This window comes from Conger conger, chromosome 12, assembly GCF_963514075.1.
Source record: "Conger conger chromosome 12, fConCon1.1, whole genome shotgun sequence".
NCBI classification, from domain to species: Eukaryota; Metazoa; Chordata; class Actinopteri; order Anguilliformes; family Congridae; genus Conger; species Conger conger.
The window spans coordinates 44,454,436-44,473,532 of NC_083771.1; the positions used below are offsets into that span (position 1 = coordinate 44,454,436).

A 19,097-nucleotide genomic window follows, 5' to 3' on the forward strand; every position below is an offset into this window, starting at 1 on the left:
GCATGTTAGGCTGATTGGAGAGTCTAAATTGCCCGTAGGTATGAGTGTGTGAGTGAATGGTGTGTGTGCCCTGCGATGGACTGGCGACCTGTCCAGGGTGTATTCCTGCCTTTCGCCCAATGTATGCTGGGATAGGCTCCAGCCCCCCTGCGACCCTCTTCAGGATAAGCGGGTTCAGATAATGGATGGATGGAAGTTGACTTTTTGGGATCAATTTAAGTTCACCTTCTTCATGCTTCTGTTTGTGAGAATTTTTCTTCCCTGGTGGGATAGGTTTCAGTTAAAGGTTATACCTCCTTTTACCTTTTTGTTTTCCTGTCCCTTTAGTCTGATTTGCAGATTTAGTGGTTGTTCGTTTGCGAACAGCTTTTAGGAGCCCTGGTGCCTGCGTTTGGCCTAACACCCCAAGCCCCACCTTACAAATTATCCTCATCCTTGTGTCTAGAACTTGACTGTAGTCCACCTGTGGCAAATTGAATTGATTTGACATAGTTTAGGAAGGCGCACACCTATGTACACTGCACACACATTCAGACTGCAGGTCAGGACAAAACCAAGCCATGAAGGCCTAGGAACTCTCAACCTCTTCAATAAAATTGTGGCGAGGCATAGATCAGGGCAAGAGTATAAAACCATTTCTAATGATTTGAGTCTTCCCAGGAGCACAATGGTAGACATTTGGAACCACCAGGACAACTGAGTAATCGGGTAAGAAGGGCCTTGGTCAGGGAGGTGACCAAGAACCCAACGGTCACATTAACAGAGCTTTGGGAGAACTTGCCATTGACACGCAAATTCAAACTACCGGCAAACTGAATGTAGCATTCCACTATCCGATATCTACATAATAATTGAGTGTGACCACTGTTACCATAATTTTATTAAATCCATCGATTTTCCAACTCTTTTTTTTTTTTGTCTAGTACTGTAATCACTATCCAAGGGTTTTTTTAAGAGCTGTGTTCTATCTAATGTTCGCCAGTACTACCTTACCTAAATCTTCCAGAACCTTGTAGTTTTAACTATTTCTAAAATCAAGTAGCATTGTTGCCATAAAAGAAACCTCCTTAGACCAGTAGCATTATTACCCAAATCAAATATATTGAAAGTCAAATTTACCTGCCTTAAATGGACCGCATTAATCGTGTCACCACAACGATTGCCCTGCGCAATATAAAATGAAATGCAGGGTTGGACCACAGCATCTCAGACTTTTTTCTTTTTCTGTGTGTTGGTTGATAATTATAGGGTTTTTACGTTCTACAAATGAGTGGGGAGGACTATTTGAAACGTTTCAGTCCTCACGTTGGCGCTGATTATGTATGGGAAGCAGTGTATACTGCAATTTGTAATCTGCCATAAAATGGGCTTTGGGCTTTGGGCTTTGGGCTTTGGGCGATTATAAGACTGCCTTCTCCCTCGGTACTGTACTTTGGTTTTGGCTGGATTTTACGTGTATGAACATTGCTTGTTTTTTTTTTACTACGCTCACTGGACGCTCCTTGAATAAAGTCCTGATGGGACTTTATTACACCCCTGTTTCTGAGTCCTGCATTTTGGGTCCAACCCCCCCACGCACCTGTCTCAGAGTGGGGAATGTTAAATGAGGGTGTTGGCTGTTAAAACCGCTGGATTTGGAAAACGTATTTTATTAACTTCACTTCCCTGACACAAAAGTGTTAGAAATTATTGTAAATGTGACCATCTCTGAGAAATGTGTTGTACTTGTGCTGACTCTGGAAATCACAACGGCGCTAAACTGTGCGATTCTCTAAGTTTTTGTTATTATGTTTGTCTTTACAGAGAAAGGGAAGCGAACTGTGGAAGATTTTTGGTTGATTGTCTTGCCTTTTGAATCTTTATTTTTGGCCTGTTGGGTTGGTTTACAGATGTATGCATACTGTAAGTATCCTTTGGAAATATTGCTAACATTCGGTACGCTTCATATATGTCTGATATTTCTCAGATTACTCAATATTCCTAAAATTGCTTCAAATTGAAGACAACATCTTGCATGTGTTAATGCAATATTGTCATTTTGTGCTATATGTTGACCATCTTTGTCACTTTGGACTGTAGATAAGCGGAAAAGAGAAAAGTAAGTACAAACTACTTGTAATTAATTCACTTGCCTCAATTATGAGTGCATTAATTTGGTATCATTTTGAGCATATTCTTTGTTTTTGGTTATTACAATATTTCAGAATAGAACATGTGAAAAGCTTCATTTTTCTAATGTTTGAGTTGACTAAGTATATTCTTAGATGTTAAGTATAAAATCAAGATATAGTGAAAACCCTTCTAAATTAGGGGATTTAATAGTCTGAATCTAATTTGCTTTCACTGTTTGTTGCAATATTGTCATTTGATTTTTACTCCGAATAAGACATGAATTGATGCACATTGCCCAGTGCTGCCGAAGACGAGTCCAATCTCCAGCATCATCTCGGCATGATCAGGTATCAGAGACCGAGTGGGATCTGGGGTGGGGGGGGGGCGAGCTCAATCTGGGCCATGACTGGATCTCTCAAGATCCCAAACAAACCTCAAAATCAGCCAGGAAGTTAACGGATTTAAAGGTACAATGTGTAATTTCGGACTTCTAACAGAGAGGAATCACAGCAACAAACACACTGAAACCACAGCACTATTTATCCCAACACCCAACAATCATGCCACGGTCAAAATCACTGAGATCACATTTTTCCCCATTCTGATGGTTGATGTGAACATTAACTGAAGCTCCTGACCCATATCTGCATGAGCGTATGCATTGCACTGCTGCCACTTGATTGGCTGATTATACACTCACTGAGCACTTTATTAGGAAAATGTTTACTTTATTACACCTACTTATTCATGCGATTATCTAATCAGCCAATTGTGTGGCAGCAGTGCAATGCATGCATCAATGTAGATACGGGTCAGGAGCTTCAGTTAATGTTCACATCAACCATCAGAATGAGGAAAAAATTACTTTGACCATGGAATGATTGTTGGTGGCAGACAGGGTGGTTTGAGTATCTCAGAAACTGTTGATCTCCTGGGATTTTCACACACACTGGTGTCTAGAGTTTGCAAAGGATGGTGCAAAAAAAACAAAAGAATTCCAGTGAGCAGCAGTTCTGCAGACAGTAATGTCTTGTTAATGAGAGACACCAGAGGAGAATGGCCAGACTGGTCAAAGCTGACAGGAAGGTGACAGTAACGCAAATAACCACACATTACGACAGTGGTATGCAGAAGAGCATCTCTGAACACACAATGCATCATAACTCTCAGTGGATAGGCTACAGCAGAAGTCTAAAAAACAAATGCCAAATACCTAATAAAGTGCTCACTGAGTGACATTTGAAATAAACATAATTATCACAATAGTTCATTATTATGTTATTATGCACACACGGTAAAGTCAATAATGGTTTCAAATGAAAAATAAATGAATAAATCCTACAACACTGACTCAAATTAAAATCCATGCATCTGCAATTCTCTGAATATTCAGATGTTCCAACTCATCCTTTAAGATTACATTTAGGTTTTGTAAACTTGTTCTTGTTCAGAAGTTTCATGTATAACTTCAATATCGTTTCTCTTTGTAGACACCACAAGCAAAAGCAGTAGAGATGGACCCTCTCTCTCCACCTGAGCAGAGTACAGCACAAAGGCAGGAGGTATTTATCTGTGAGCCAGTCTGTCCACCAGGGGGCCTTGCTGCAGTCCTGAAGATTCTAGTGTAGAAACACATCAAAGTTACATTTGCGAATCATTCTTGGAAATATGTTACCCAGGCCAGTTGTTATGATTCCATACAGCAGTGTAGGTAAGCTTAATTTTATCTCATCTAGTATTTTTGGAACAGAATGGAGTGTAGCTGGATCAAGTGTGAAAAAACAAGATCTACTATGACTGGATCTTTTAAGCAAGACAATGATCCAAAGCAAATTTCGAAATCAACCAAGAAATGGTCGACTGAATGAAAAATCCAGACTTAAACCCAATTGACAGATTCTGTGGTCAAACATCCCCCAATAAACGCACCCATCTCATAACACACTGTCGAAGACTCAGTAGTGTTATCCTTGGTAGCCATGGTGTATAAAATACCGAAAAGGTGTGAATATTTATAGCACCAAATGGAGTTACATGAGAGTACATTCAGTACTCATGGTATTTAATTTGTATAGGCTCGTTCATCTTCAAGGGTAGGAATAATATTGTGGTGCACTGTATATTATACACGCAGCACGATTACTGTGAAGGGGTGTTTCCTTTTAATTCCAAATTAAGTAATTGTTGAATATGTTATGTGTGCACAGAAACATTGAGTGTTAAATTAACTCTGAGGATATTTTTATTGTGTGGCCTCATATGAGTCAGTTAGAGTTCATTATCACTGAATTTGTAACTGTTCAGCACACTGATCAGACTGAACTCTAACCCACCACGGCTGGGATCAGTTCACACCACGCTCACATACTGTCATCCTGTTTATCACATAACCTTGTCATCTGTGTTATTGTTTTAGAAATGTTTTTTTATCTCTCTGGTTTTACAGGGAATATGAAGATGGTCTCAGTGACGTGTATAGGATCCTTTGTTGTCGACACAAGGACACAGTCTAAGGACCAGATTATGTGTACCCACAATGCACTTTGCAGTATTGTTATTTGCTAATTGGTACACTGAATTATGACATCATTCATCTGTAAATATCAGTTCTCCCTTTGCTAATACTGCTCCATGCTGAAAACATGTTCCGGCTTTGTTTGAAATCAGGATGTTTGTTTCTCAAGAACATTTCTCTCATATTCTAAAGCCGAGCTAGCGAACACAGCTTTAGTGAAAATACAAAATTTTTGGCCATTTTTGTTGAATTCAATGGCACTTTATTTTCTTTATTCTTTATTTAGGAGACGCAGTGCATTGTGACACTGCGATGTCAATGCGTTTGTTACCTGCTTGTTTTCATGAGTGTGGCAACTAGCGGTGCTGAGGATGCTACAGCACTCCTTGTTGAGCGCATGGCAAAATGCTTTGTATGAGAACGACCCTATAACATTTTAATTAAATTCATTAAAACACTTTGCATAATGTCACTGTTGTTATTGACATAAACATTGTATGTTTTCAGAATATTGGGGACATCATTTTCTTTACACTTTATAATTTAATTATAGTGTTTCTTGTGTAAAATTCCGCAATGACCAGCTTGAAATGACCACCTACCATGTCTTTGAAAACCTAGCTTGAGCTGGTCAAACCATGTTGAGTATGAAGCTGGTATGAACAATCGACTGTAGAAAAATATGGACCGAGTGCCTGTTACCTCACCACTGACTATCCATGGGCCTGTTACCTCACCCACTGACTATCCATGGGCCTGTTACCTGACTATCCAAACCCACACAAACACGGGGAGAACATGCAAACTCCACACAGGCCCCAGCCGACGGGGATTCGAACCCAGGACCTCCTTGCTGTGAGGCGGCAGTGCTACCCACTGCACCACCCATGCCGCCTGCTAGCAAACATAGCTTTAGTTAATGCTGTGAAAATGTTACATTTTTCGCCATTTTTGTTGAGTTCAATGGTACTTTATTTTCTTTATTCTTTATTTAGGACACGCAGTGCATTATGACACTGCGGTGTGAATACGTTTGTTACCTGTTTGTTTTCATGAGTGTGGCGACTACAGCAAGGCTGTAGTATCGCACATGTAGGGCAGCCTGTAGCGTAGTGGTTAAGGTAAATGACTGGCACATGGAAGGTCGGTGGTTTTAATCCCGGAGTAGCCACAATATGATCCGCACAGCCGTTGGGCCCTTGAGCATCTTGGGCCTCTGGTTAAGAGCATCTAACAAATGCCAATAATGAAATGTCATGCAAAAGCACTCCCTGTTGAGCTCATGGCAAAATGATTTGTATGAGAACGACCTTAAAACATTTTAATTAAAACACTTTGCATAATGTTGCTGTTGTTATTGACATAAACATTGTATGTTTTCAGAATATTGGGGACATCATTTGCTTTACACTTTATAATTTAATAATAGTGTTTCCTGTGTAAAATTCCGCTATGACCAGCTTGAAATGACCAGCTACCAGGTGTTTCAAAACCTAGCTTGAGCTGGTCAAACCATGTTGAGTATGGAGCTGGTGTGAACAATCGACTGTAGAAAAATATGGACCGAGTGTCTGTTACCTCACCCACTGACTATCCGTGGGCTTGGGAAGAGTGTTTGGAAGCACTGGAAGTCAAGTTTACCGGTCTAAACTGGTCAACCAGCTACCAGCAGTTTCAAAACCTAGCTTGAGCTGTTTGACAGCAGGGAGAGCTAATGCACGCCATAGGCTGCACAGGATAAGTTGGCTAAAAACATTTCCTGTTGACGTAAAAGGAGCACGACTGAAGATGACCCAGGAAAGTAACTGGACTCCCACTATTGCCTGGTACCAGCACCGGCGCTGAGATGGTATGAGGTAATGTTACCTACACTCAGCAACACCCACAGTAGCCCTATAGGGTAATGAGGAGTCTAACGTGACAACACCCACAGTAGCCCTATAGGGTAATGAGTCTAATGTGACAACACCCACAGTAGCCCTATAGGGTAATGAGGAGTCTAATGTTACCTACACTCAGCAACACCCACCGTAGCCCTATAGGGTAATGAGGAGTCTAACATGACAACACCCACAGTAGCCCTATAGGGTAATGAGTCTAACGTGACAACACCCACAGTTGCCCTATAGGGTAATGAGTCTAATGTGACAACACCCACAGTAGCCCTATAGGGTAATGAGTCTAACGTGACAACACCCACAGTAGCCCTATAGGGTAATGAGGAGTCTAATGTTACCTACACTCAGTGAGCACTTTATTAGGCATTTATTACACTTATTTTTTAGACTTATTGGTCTTCTGCTGCTGTAGCCTTTCCACTTAGAGGTTGCTGATGCGTTGTGTGTTCAGAGATGCTCTTCTGCACACCACTGTTGTAATGTGTGGTTATTTGTGTTACTGTCACCTTCCTGTCAGCTTCCACCAGTCTGGCCCTTCAGTAACAACACGTTTCTTCACACAGAACTGCTGCTCACTGGGTGTTTTTTTGTTTTACACAACATTCCCTGCAAACTAGAGATTGTTCTATGTTAAAAACCCAGGAGATCATTAGTTTCTGAGATGCCCTGTCTGGTGACTACAATCATTTCACGTTCAAAGTCACTAAAATCACATTTCTTCCCCATTCTGACATTTGGTCTGGCTACATTTCGTGAGAGTGATAGTGTTGTGTGTTTTTCTTGTGTGAAAGCAGTGTCTTTGGATAAATGTAGCACATTCTATTAATCAGTCAAATTTTCCATCCATCCATCCATCCATCCATTATCTGAACCCGCTTATCCTGAACAGGGTCGCAGGGGGGCTGGAGCCTATCCCAGCATACATTGGGCGAAAGGCAAGAATGCACCCTGGACAGGTCGCCAGTCCATCACAGGACTCAGTCAAATTTTGCTATATATAATTTGTGTATAAATTACGTTTGCCTGAATATCAATTTGTATTATTCCCTGCACAAACCAGCGCACTTTGTATGCAGAGAGCCCCCATAGGTAAGGTCAAGCTCAAACCCATTCAAATCAGATAAATAACAATCCCCTGATGTGCAGCGTATGAAATATATTGATATACAGTACACATGTACATTGGGCTCCAGCATTATTGCCACCCCCGATAAAGCTTAACAAAAGGTTTTTGTAAACCAAAATACAATACTTATTGACTGAAGCTTTATTTTCCAATGTGCGTAAAATAGTATGTTTTATTAATGATTCAGTAGAATCAATGGAAATATCACAGGAAACAGACTATGTGGTGATAGGGTAACCAGAGACAAAAACGCTAGGAGGAGACGCAGTGTGGTGGGGTGGAGACGCAGTGCGGGGGGAGGAGACGTAACTTCAAAGCAACTTACAGTTGACTAAGGACAATGCCCCCTGTAGCAATGCGGGGTTAGGGCCTTGCTCAAGGGCCCAACAGCTGTCAGGATCTTATTAGAACCACCGACCTTGCGTGTCCCAGTCATTTACCTTAACCACTACCCTACAGGCCACCCTAATGGCCGACTCGAATGGCCAAGTGTAGCACTTTGTATTCATAGTTTCCCCAATTTCAGAGCACCATGATGTTTAAGATTCAGGTGCAAGGCAGAGTGGGGTAAGTTGTCACATGGGTTGAACACTGTTCATTTCTCAAAAACAAGAGGCACTCCCTCAAAAATGTAATAGCTATTTTGTGTGACTTTGACTTCTGAGGTAAACCTCCTGTTTATCTATGGTGAAAACCACCCTATTCTGAGGTGAGGATAGACATTTCTTATTTATTTTACGTTAATAAAAAAAATATACAAAAATATATTTTTGTACTGAGTAAAGGAGAGAATAAAGTGTCTTTTGATACTTTAGCTGCAGTTAATCAGCACCAAGGAGTAAAAAAAAAAGGCTTTGTGTTTCCTGTTTAAAGCCTTTCAAACTTGAATTTCTAAAACTTACGTTTCAAAAAAGAAGCTTTAAAGGCCATTGCATGTCCATTGGAAGATCAGACACCGATCTAAGATACAGTACATTGGTAGAAAAATGTATTCTTTTATTTTCATGCAACCAGGTTTGATGGTATTTGTTATCAGTGCAGCATTAATAGTACAATGGCAGAACAACACCTACCTAATCTACCTCCCACCTACACCGACCCAACCAACCAACCAATCTACCTACTGTACATACATACATACATACATACATACAAACGCTGCAGTGGTGTATACTAAGGCCTGTTACATACGCTATGCAAGCAACACATGCAACGACACGATTAGCAAAGCAAGGGGTGTTTCTCACGCTCCTGCGGAGAAAAATGCGTCGGGTAAATTTTCTATCGGGATGCAAGCATGGCACAATGCCAAACTTTCCGTTAGAGGCGCCTAATGTAAATACTGTTCACCGAACTACAAGTAAAAAACAATCATTTCCTTTGTGAACTGCTTTGAGAAATGACTACAGAAACATTTGAGTGGCATTTGGCTGAGCTGGTGCGGGCATATAAACATTTAATCACCATTTATTAAAAAAGAATCCATGCCCCATCCATGTTACCCATTTAGACCAGATTAGCCGAGGCTGCCACCTTGTGGCAGTGTGGGACCTCCAATAGAAGCTTGAGCTTGCCTATGTCCCAAATCTGCACTGTTGCTTGTGTTTCTTGAGTAGAGTATGCCTAGCGAGACAAATCGTAAACTATAGGAGAGCGAAATCGTAGATGAGATATTGAAATGGTGTCTATTATTGTGGGGAACGGTGTTATTCATGAAATACTTGTTTCTTAACTAAAACTTGACACCAAATGTTTTGTAGGTTTTTGCACGTATTCTGACGGATTTTCAAAGTGATCTGTTCTGGTCTCAGGTTTGTCAGTGCGAGGTCCTGCGATGCCACTACGTGTCCAGCTGGGGGCGTCTGTGACGTTGCCCTGCTCTGTGGATACCCCAATACCTCTGCGTGAGCTGGAGGTGCAGTGGACGAGGGAAGCCTGGTGCATCTGTTCCTGGGAGGAGAGAGTCGGCCAGAATCACAGAGCCCAGCGTACAGCGGCAGGGCCGAGTTTTTCACTGAAGAAATCTCCAAAGGAAACTTCTCTCTGCTGCTTAGGAATGTAACCACCGAAGACAAAGGGATGTACAAGTGTGTAGTTCACACTGAACACGAGTCCAATGAAACAAATGTGACAATAGATACTGGTAAGTTTCCAAATCCAGTTTTACGCCACTTTTTTGTTTTTACATATAGACAGTCTGAAAAGGTACTCTCTTTACTGCATCAAAGTTGTTAAATCAGCCATTTTCTTAGCTTAGAGGCACAAAGGCGTAAGAAGGTAAAATATTAAAATCAAATTCAAATGAAAAAGTTACTTGTGTTTTTCAGAACGGCTGGTGGTGACTGGTGCAGACGTGCCCGTATTTGCTTATGTTGGTGAAGATGTGATTCTGAACTGCTCAGTGGACACTCATGTTCCTCTCGGAGAGTTAGAAGTAGAGTGGATGAAGACAAATGAAGAAATCCTGGTGCTGCTGTTTATGGAGGGGCGGTACAGACCGGAGTCACAGCCTGAGAGATTCAGAGGGCGTGCTGAGTTCTTCAGTGAGGAGATTCCCAAAGGCAACTTCTCAATGAAACTGAGGGATATAAAAACTGAAGACAGAGGGGAATTCATGTGCATAGTCCATACAAACAAGGAATCAATCAATGCAAGGACATACGTACAAAAACTGGGTATGTACAACAAAGCAAGTAGACAGACTGATGGATGACTGATGCCTTAGTCTCCAAAAACACCCACAAGCCTCGGGTTCTTTTTAATGTTTTTAATTCCCTTATTAACCCCCGTGATGTATCCCCCATCATATCTTCACCCACACTCTGTGAACATTTTCTTAAATTTTTCATTGAGAAGGTCTCTACTCTTAGGCTAGCCCACACGAGTGTTAACACATTGAGTGTTACCATTGACCCTGCTCCATCTCTGTGCTCTGCCATTTTTGACCAGTTTGAGCCTATATCCCTCTCTTCGCTCTCAGATATAATTAAGCATCTGCGGCCTACATATTGCCCCTCAGACAGCATCCCCTCTCGTCTTCTCAAAGAAGTTTTTGATTCAGTTGGTGCTGCATTCAAACATGCTGTAGTGCAACCACTGCTCAAAAAGAAAAATCTTGACCCCTCGGTTCTCTCTAACTTTAGGCCTATCTCCAAGTTACCTTTTTCGTCTAAAGTATTGGAGAAAGCAGTTTTTATTCAGTTACAATCATTTTTAGATAAAAATGACTTCTGTGAAAAGTTTCAGTCTGGTTTTAAACCTCGGCACAGTACTGAAACTGCCCTTTTACGAGTTTTTAATGATCTGATAATAACTACAGACTCTGGTGAGCCTGCTATCCTGGTGCTCTTAGACTTGACAGCGGCATTTGACACCGTGAATCATGAGATTCTTTTATCTCGCCTTGAACACTGTGTGGGTATTAAGGGGGCTGCCTTGGAGTGGTTTCGGTCGTACCTATTGGACAGGAGTTTCTCTGTCCATGTGGGAGATTACTCCTCAGATACAGCCCCACTCACTTGTGCAGTCCCCCAGGGCTCTATTCTAGGTCCTATTTTATTTTCTTTATATATGCTGCCCCTGGGGTCAATTTTCAGGAAGCATACCCTTTCTTTCCATTGCTATGCTGATGATGTACAGATTTACTTACCTGTAAAATCTCAATGCAAGAAGTCACTGCAGCTTTTACTTGCATGTCTTAAAGACTTAAAAAACTGGATGGATGCTAACTTCCTGCATTTAAATGAAAATAAGACAGAGGTCATTATGTTTGGACATCCAGCTCAATTGGAGGACATTGTTGGTGCTTTGGGCCCCTGGCCCCCAAAAATGTTCCTGCAGCGAAAAGCCTTGGTTTCACCTTTGACAGTGCCTTTAAACTTGAGAAGCAAATTAGTGCTGTTGTCAAAGCTGCCTTTTTTCAGTTAAGACAAATAGCCAAGGTCAAGGCCTATCTTTCTCAAAAAGATTTGGAAAGAGTGGTCCATGCTTTTATAACATCTCGGCGGGACTACTGCAATTCTCTATATATAGGCTCTCTCTGCCGTCTGCAGCTAGTGCAGAACGCTGCTGCCCGCCTTCTGACTGGCAAAAAGAAACGGGAGCATATTACACCAGCACTGTCATCCCTACATTGGCTTCCTGTCCGTTACAGAATAAATTTTAAAATTTTATTATTTGTTTTTAAGGCAATGAATGGTCTAGCACCTACGTACTTGTCTGAACTCCTCAATATGTATACCCCGGCTAGATCACTTAGATCATGCAATCAGCAACTTTTGGATGTCCCTATGTCGAGGAGAGCTAGGAGGGGTGACCGGGCCTTTGAGGTAGCTGGCCCCAGCCTACCGCCACATATTAAATCTGCCCAAAACATAGATGTTTTTAAATCCTTGTTAAAAACCCACCTTTTTAGTGAGGCCTTTATGTCAGACATAAATGGGAAATCCAGATAATGTACATGTATTTCATTTTATTTCATTTCATTTCATTTCATTTCATTTTATTTCTTTTTATTTCTTTTTATCTCATTTTATTTCATTTTATCTTTAATTTTATTGCCTGGTTTTGTACAGCACTTTGGTCAACCATGGTTGTTTTAAATGTGCTTTATAAATAAAGTTTATTATTATTATTACTCTTACACACAATTTCACTCCAAATAAAATTTTCCAGAAAAGAGGAAAACGGAGAATGTAGTGTATTAATAGTGAATCAAGCATTTGAAAACATATATATAACATGTATATATATTTGCCTCCAATATGGTTTGTCATTAATGTCTAACATTTCAAAATCGCAAGATATCATTAAACATTTTTAGTCAGGTGTTAAATCTGTAAATAATGTCATTGCTAGAAATCCATTGCTTTCAAATTGCCAGTAGTGATTGTTACATCAGCATTAAACACAAGAAGAACATTCTAATCACATGCTGCATGTGAGATTTCTTCACCTTAAAGGGATATTTTACTTTGGTATAAAACAATTAAAATGTAATTTTGTGGAGATTACTCCATTATGTTTGAAGAGCATGAATAGAAGAAACATCAGCTGCCCCTGCTGATCCAGGTTGTCTGGCTCAAAATTCATTTACAGGATATTGCCAAAAGTAATAGTTTTAATGAGCAAACTAACTTCGGAGGGTAATAGATTGAGAAAAGAAATAATGTAAAATATGTTTGCGCGGCATGGATGGTGCAGTGGGTAGCACTGCCGCCTCACAGCGAGGAGGTCCTGGGTTCGAATCCCCGTCGGCTGGGGCCTCTCTGTGTGGAGTTTGCATGTTCTCCCTGTGTCTGCGTGGGTTTCCTCCGGGTACTCCGGTTTCCTCCCACAGTCCAAAGACATGCACGTTAGGCTGATTGGAGAGTCTAAATTGCCCGTAGGTATGAGTGTGTGAGTGAATGGTGTGTGTGCCCTGCGATAGACTGGCAACCTGTCCAGGGTGTATTCCTGCCTTTCGCCCAATGTATGCTGGGATAGGCTCCAGCCCCCCTGCGACCCTGATCAGGATAAGTGGGTTCAGATAATGGATGGATGGATGGATGTTTGAAGAGCATGAATAGAAGAAACATCAGCTGCCCCTGCTGATCCAGGTTGTCTGGCTCAAAATTCATTTACAGGATATTGCCAAAAGTAATAGTTTTAATGAGCAAACTAACTTCGGAGGGTAATAGATTGAGAAAAGAAATAATGTAAAATATGTTTGCGCGGCATGGATGGTGCAGTGGGTAGCACTGCCGCCTCACAGCGAGGAGGTCCTGGGTTCAAATCCCTGTTGGCCGGGGGGCCTCTCTGTGCGGAGCTTGTATGTTCTCCCCGTGTTTGTGTGGGTTTCCTCCGGGTACTCCGGTTTCCTCCTACAGTCCAAAGACATGCAGGTTAGGCTGATTGGAGAGTCTGTTCAGAATAAGATGATGGTTGAATGTATTTTTGTTTGCCTTATAAAAGTAAAAGCATATAAACATAACCTCTGATGCTCTGTGGGGGGCAACATGAGGTCAGGAGGTAAGAGTGGTTGTCAGGCAGTCGGAGGGTTCCTGGGTTTAACCCCCCACCGTGGGTGTGTAGAAGTGGGTATTTCCCCAATTGCTCCCAGCGATCTGGCTGGTGCCAGTTGGTGTGAGTGTGTGTGTGTGAGTATGTGTGAATGCATCAATTGCAATCAATCTGTACCAAGTGCTTTGGATGCAATAACATCATAACAGGAGGGAGTAACCAAACATGTAAAACATACGGCTCCGGGTTAGGGAGTCGACATTTGCATAGATTGAAGACGTAGTGATAGTCAGAGACAGGTGCAAACACTTCGCTGAAACTAAGCGAGTAATCAGGGATAGCATAGGGAGGCGAAGTTATAGAACAGTGCAGAAACACTAAGAGATTGCGTTAGTGAATTAGTAACGTGAATACTTCTAAACTACCCAATAAAAGTGACTGTTAGTTAGTTATTTAGTAAGACAGACAGTAAGTGTATTAATCGGATTAGTATTGTACAATATCTAGATTAGTAGTAGTTAGTAAGAATAGTGCTTTACAACATTTAACTACTGTAACCTTAGTTAATAGACCCATTACATTTTCAAGTATATTAATTGCTCTTTGACTATTGTTTTATGCAGGTGTAACATTTCTGACACTTGAACCGTGTGGGTGAAAACCTCATTACCTAGCCTGATGGTAATAGGAAGTGTGCCTAGACTGTCTAAATAATCACCAGTCACTGACTTAGGAAAAAGTTCAGAGCGTTGCATAGCTTTTGTTCTCAGAGATGGAATAGACATTCTAAAGGCTTCACTAATTAGTGATATGTCTGAACCTGTGTCTAAGTAGACTTTTGTGGCAATGTCCTCAATGACAGCCATTACATAGCGTGTGGCCTTTTTGTGCGAGGGTGGCAACACCTGTTGTGGGGCCTCATCACCAGTAGCAGCAGATACTTGGCCCACAGCATCTGCTACCATTCGTTTCCCCGCTCAAGGGGGTCTTCTTCAAAGCTCACATGATGGTTCCTCTCCCTGTGTGGTGGGTGTCTTTCCCCAGCAGGGTGGGCTTGGTGTGAGTCATACCTGGGTCTAGCTGAATCATATGGGGAAGAGTAGGAGGCGTGACTGTAGGAGTCATTTTGGTGTGTGTATCTTGCGTTGAAGCGGTCAGGAGAGCGGCACCTGTCTGGGCTGTAGTGCCTGAAGCGATCCTGACTGCTGGCAGAATGATGATCACGTCGATGATGTGGAGAAGATGGAGGAGTAGGTGAGTAGCGCCTATCACGGCGACCAGGAGAGTATCTGGGATGGGGATAATCACTCTGAGACCTGCTGGATCTCTGATGGTTGGTTGCAGAGGAGTAGGCACCACGCTCAGGAGACACAGATGGAGAGCGGCGATATCTTCCTCTGCTACCCTCACCCTCGTACTTGTGTTTGAAGAATTCAGCATGGGGAGCTCGGTGACTAGCAGAGTGGCTAAAATCTTGTCCCAGCTGAGTAACTTCAAGCCTGAGTGCATGAACATCCTTTGAGAGCTGCTTGACAGCATCAAAAAGTCCAGCAGATGGGTCAGAGTGAGGTTTTCTATGGTTGGTGGCAATCATAGCTGAAAGTGGCTCACCTTGTGGAGCAGGAGGAGCAGCATACTGTGTGGTTGCATGTGAAGAAGCAGGTGGAGGAAGGAATTTCAAAGCTTCCTGTGCACGTTCCCATCTACATGCAACAGCTAAGGCATCCTCCAGTATTTCAGTGTCCATTTTCATGACATTTTGCTTGAAGAATGGGATCTAAACCAGCAACAAATCTTCTGAAGCGTTCCATTGTAATAGCTGGCCACAGTTAGGAAATGCCTCCAGTACCAGCCTTGTGATTTCCGCAGCATAAACCTCTAAAGGTTCCTTAGGCAAACGCTGTCTGGCATTCACAAAAGACTGGAAGTGAAGCAAAAATTCTTTCCTCCCAAAAACATCATTTAGCTTAGCTGCACAGTCGCCATAGTCCCGCTGCACGTCTGGTGATAACGACAGCCAATATGCCAGTGCATCTCCACTAAGGAGAATTATCGTGGCAATATCTAACTGCTGTCCATCTGCACAGGCTTTAACTGCCAGCTCCAATCTACTTTTCCACACTGAAAAACTTTATCCTTACCATCTCCATGGAAATAAGGTAATTCCACTCTGTAGTGAAACACGGTCTTTGTCGTCTCTCGTTGGGCCGCGTCGCCATTAGCGTCGGGAGACTCGTCCTCAGCATCATTGAATACTGACCGCAACGACATGCTGAAAGTACTGTCCAACTTAAACAGCCTGGCGAAAATAAGTTAAAAAAATATTCGGTCTGCTTTTCCTTCTACAAGTGTCCGTTTCTTATTTAACAGTCCGTTTGACTGAAACAAACTCACGGAGTGCACCCGTAGACCGCAGCCGTTATTCGATAATTCCGGCCGGCGTCTGTTAGTTGAGTGCCTTGGCTCACGTCGAAAATTAAGAAAACACCGCTGCCACCAATCTGTAACCCTTATTTTTGTAGGGGTAGCTTTCTCCAGTCCTTCTGGCCTGAGTAACGCACGGGTTACAATGGATATTATCACTGTTTATTTCTTCCAATAACGACAACCAATACGGCACGACAGTAACTGACAACTCCACACTGTCTCCCCCACTAAACTGTCCCCCGCACACAACAGCAGGTAGGAATCAAAACCCAACAACTCAGAAATGTTACACCTGCATAAAACAATAGTCAAAGAGCAATTAATATACTTGAAAATGTAATGGGTCTATTAACTAAGGTTACACTACCAAGAGAAGCAGGAAGTAAGAATCGCGAGTTTGGAAGGAATGTTGAAAACCCGAAACTACCGTATAGTGGGACACGCAGACAGGGGAGTGACTAGGCTGGTAAACATTCAGATGCAGACATAACAGGGGATGACAAATTAGAACTGTAATGGAAAACGATAACCAAGGATGTATGAAAAATGAATAAATAACAAGAATAAACATAAATACAAACAGGACAGATACAGAAACATTACAGCCTCTCTGTGTGGAGTACACCCTGGACAGGTCGCCAGTCCATCGCAGGGCACACACACCATTCACTCACACACTCATACCCACGGGCAATTTAGACTCTCCAATCAGCCTAACCTGCATGTCTTTGGACTGGAAGGAGGAAACCGGAGTACCCAGAGGAAACTCACACGAACACGGGGAGGACATGCAAACTCCGCACAGAGAGGCCCCGGCCGATCAGGATTCAAACCCAGGACCTCCTTGCTGTGAGGCGGCAGTGCCACCCACTGCACCATGCAATTTGCATTAATTTGATTATTATTTGAAACCAGTTTTGCAGGCTCTGTTGGAGAGGCCTATGTTTGCAGTACTATAAATCTCATGAGGATCCTTGTGATATTTCAGATGTCTCCATACATGAAGTCACTTTCTGGTACGTTTTATTTTTATAATGCAGTATTTTGTGAAAATAATCACAAAATTATTTATTACTGGTCGAAGTCTATTTATTTATTTCTGGTCCTATATAACACAGGATTTTATGTCCATATATGGTACCAGAAGACAGAATGTATTCTTAGCTTAAAAATGAAAGCTTGTCAATTTGTTTCTCACACTCAATGAGACATTCTGTTTAGTCAGCCCAAGTCTATTCAATTTCTTGTGATTACAAAATTCTTATCTGGATAAAAGTAGCTGGAGTGAAACTGTTCCAACTTGCCCCAGCTATGGGGAAAGTGGAAACAGCTGGGGTAAGTTCAAACAAAGTCCAAAATGTCAGAAAACATGTCAGAAAGAATGCTTTGTTTTAATACAAGTGAAAGGTTGGTGAATCAAGCATTTCTTACTGTTGACATTTTTAAACTGATAATTGTCCTGCAGCTAGAAATGGTCTATATTTTGTGTACTCCAACCGCATTTGGCAACATTAATATGTAATGAATGCCTGGGAGGAAATTGATAAGAGCGAGTGCTAAGCAGGACCGAATAAGTGCGTGGTACACATGGAATGTGTAAGGAATAATGCACAGCGAGGTGGTCATTACACGGTTTTAACGCATGATGCGGGGCGAAGAACCACCCAATGCCAAGCCCAGGTGTGTGCCTACTTAATCAGTAGGCGTGGTCCTCCGTTTGGCTTGCCTCTCTCTCACAAACCCAGCCCCACCTACCATGCTCCCCTTCTCAGACCCCACCTGTTTAAACTATTTCTTCTCTTTTATCTCAAACACTTTTGTTTTTTCATATACCATATAGTATACAGTACTGTGCAGAATTCTTAGGCACCCGTATAACATTCTGTACAGATAGGATTATTTCAAAAATAATTCAATGAAAGGTCATAAATAAACGTACTATACATTTTACATTACATTTGAGTCATTTGGCAGAATAGTTCAAAACGGAATCAAATCAATAGTTTTTGTGACCACCCTTCGGCGTTAAAACTGCATCACTTCTCTGAGATGGCCAATGCTGTCCTACAGTTCTATAAGACAATCAGCAGGGAGGTTGTTCCAAGCATGTTGGAGAACTTGCCACAGTTCTTCTTCAGATTTTGGTTGGCTCCTTGCTTCTGATCTCAGACAGACTTGATCAAGTATTTTATGTAATTGCTTACAGAAATATGTTACTTTTTTAAATTAAATGCGAAAATATCTCTGTAACAATTTAATCTTTTGGATTTATATTTAGAAATCTCAAATGTGTTATTTTATACGAACACACAAATAAACGTATGTATAATAAAGTCTAGGGTGCCTAAGACTTCTGCATAGTACTGTATATATACTACACTTTTTAAGTCACAATGGGTAAAAGTGTCTGTTGAATTAATAAATTCTATTTATGCTGTGGCTCCTGGTAGAGAATCAAGGCTTCCGCATGTGTTTTTGAAACTTTCAAGAACGTAATAGTCAAAAAGTAGCGTCATGTGTCATCCAGATTGACAGTCTTGATTGTTTGTCCCAATTCCCAGCGATGTGTTTTGTAAACAAATACCGGTCATGTGAGGACTGAAATTAATTTTGCATTTTTAATATAGTAACATCGTGTTTTGCTGATTATAATTTGGCTGAAAAATAGTAAAGCTGAGTTGTCAAAGAAGTACTATCCTTAAAAAGCGAGTCAGGGTTGGGTGTGGACTGTGGACAGGCGTGGCTAAGGCGCGGCTAAGGCTCGGAGCAGGTTACGATGACAACGCTGCCCAATGACGTAACCCTCAAATTCAAAATAACTTACTTCGTCTGGCAATTCTTTGGATGAGAGAGAGGCCGGTGTTAAAATCCCACCTCGGTCTCAAGCAAATCTCCAACTCGTTACACTAGCAACTAGCAACAGAAAATTAAACTTTAGGAAGCTTTCAAGTTGTGTTAGGAGAGCTCTGTTTCGGGCTCTGGCTGTCTCCAACCAGGAAATACAGCAACATCACGAGCA

General features: G+C 41.7%; 1 long non-coding RNA gene and 1 pseudogene across 1 annotated transcript; both read left to right on the forward strand.

The window, feature by feature from the left end:
* Window positions 1-2,380: 2,380 nt before the first annotated feature.
* On the forward strand, window positions 2,381-5,047 carry LOC133105633 (uncharacterized). Its single transcript, XR_009703881.1, has 3 exons — window positions 2,381-2,459; window positions 3,603-3,674; window positions 4,559-5,047. It is a non-coding gene; the product is annotated as an uncharacterized LOC133105633 (long non-coding RNA).
* Window positions 5,048-9,270: 4,223 nt separating this feature from the next.
* LOC133141605 (butyrophilin-like protein 2) lies at window positions 9,271-15,173 on the forward strand (annotated as a pseudogene).
* Window positions 15,174-19,097: the final 3,924 nt, after the last annotated feature.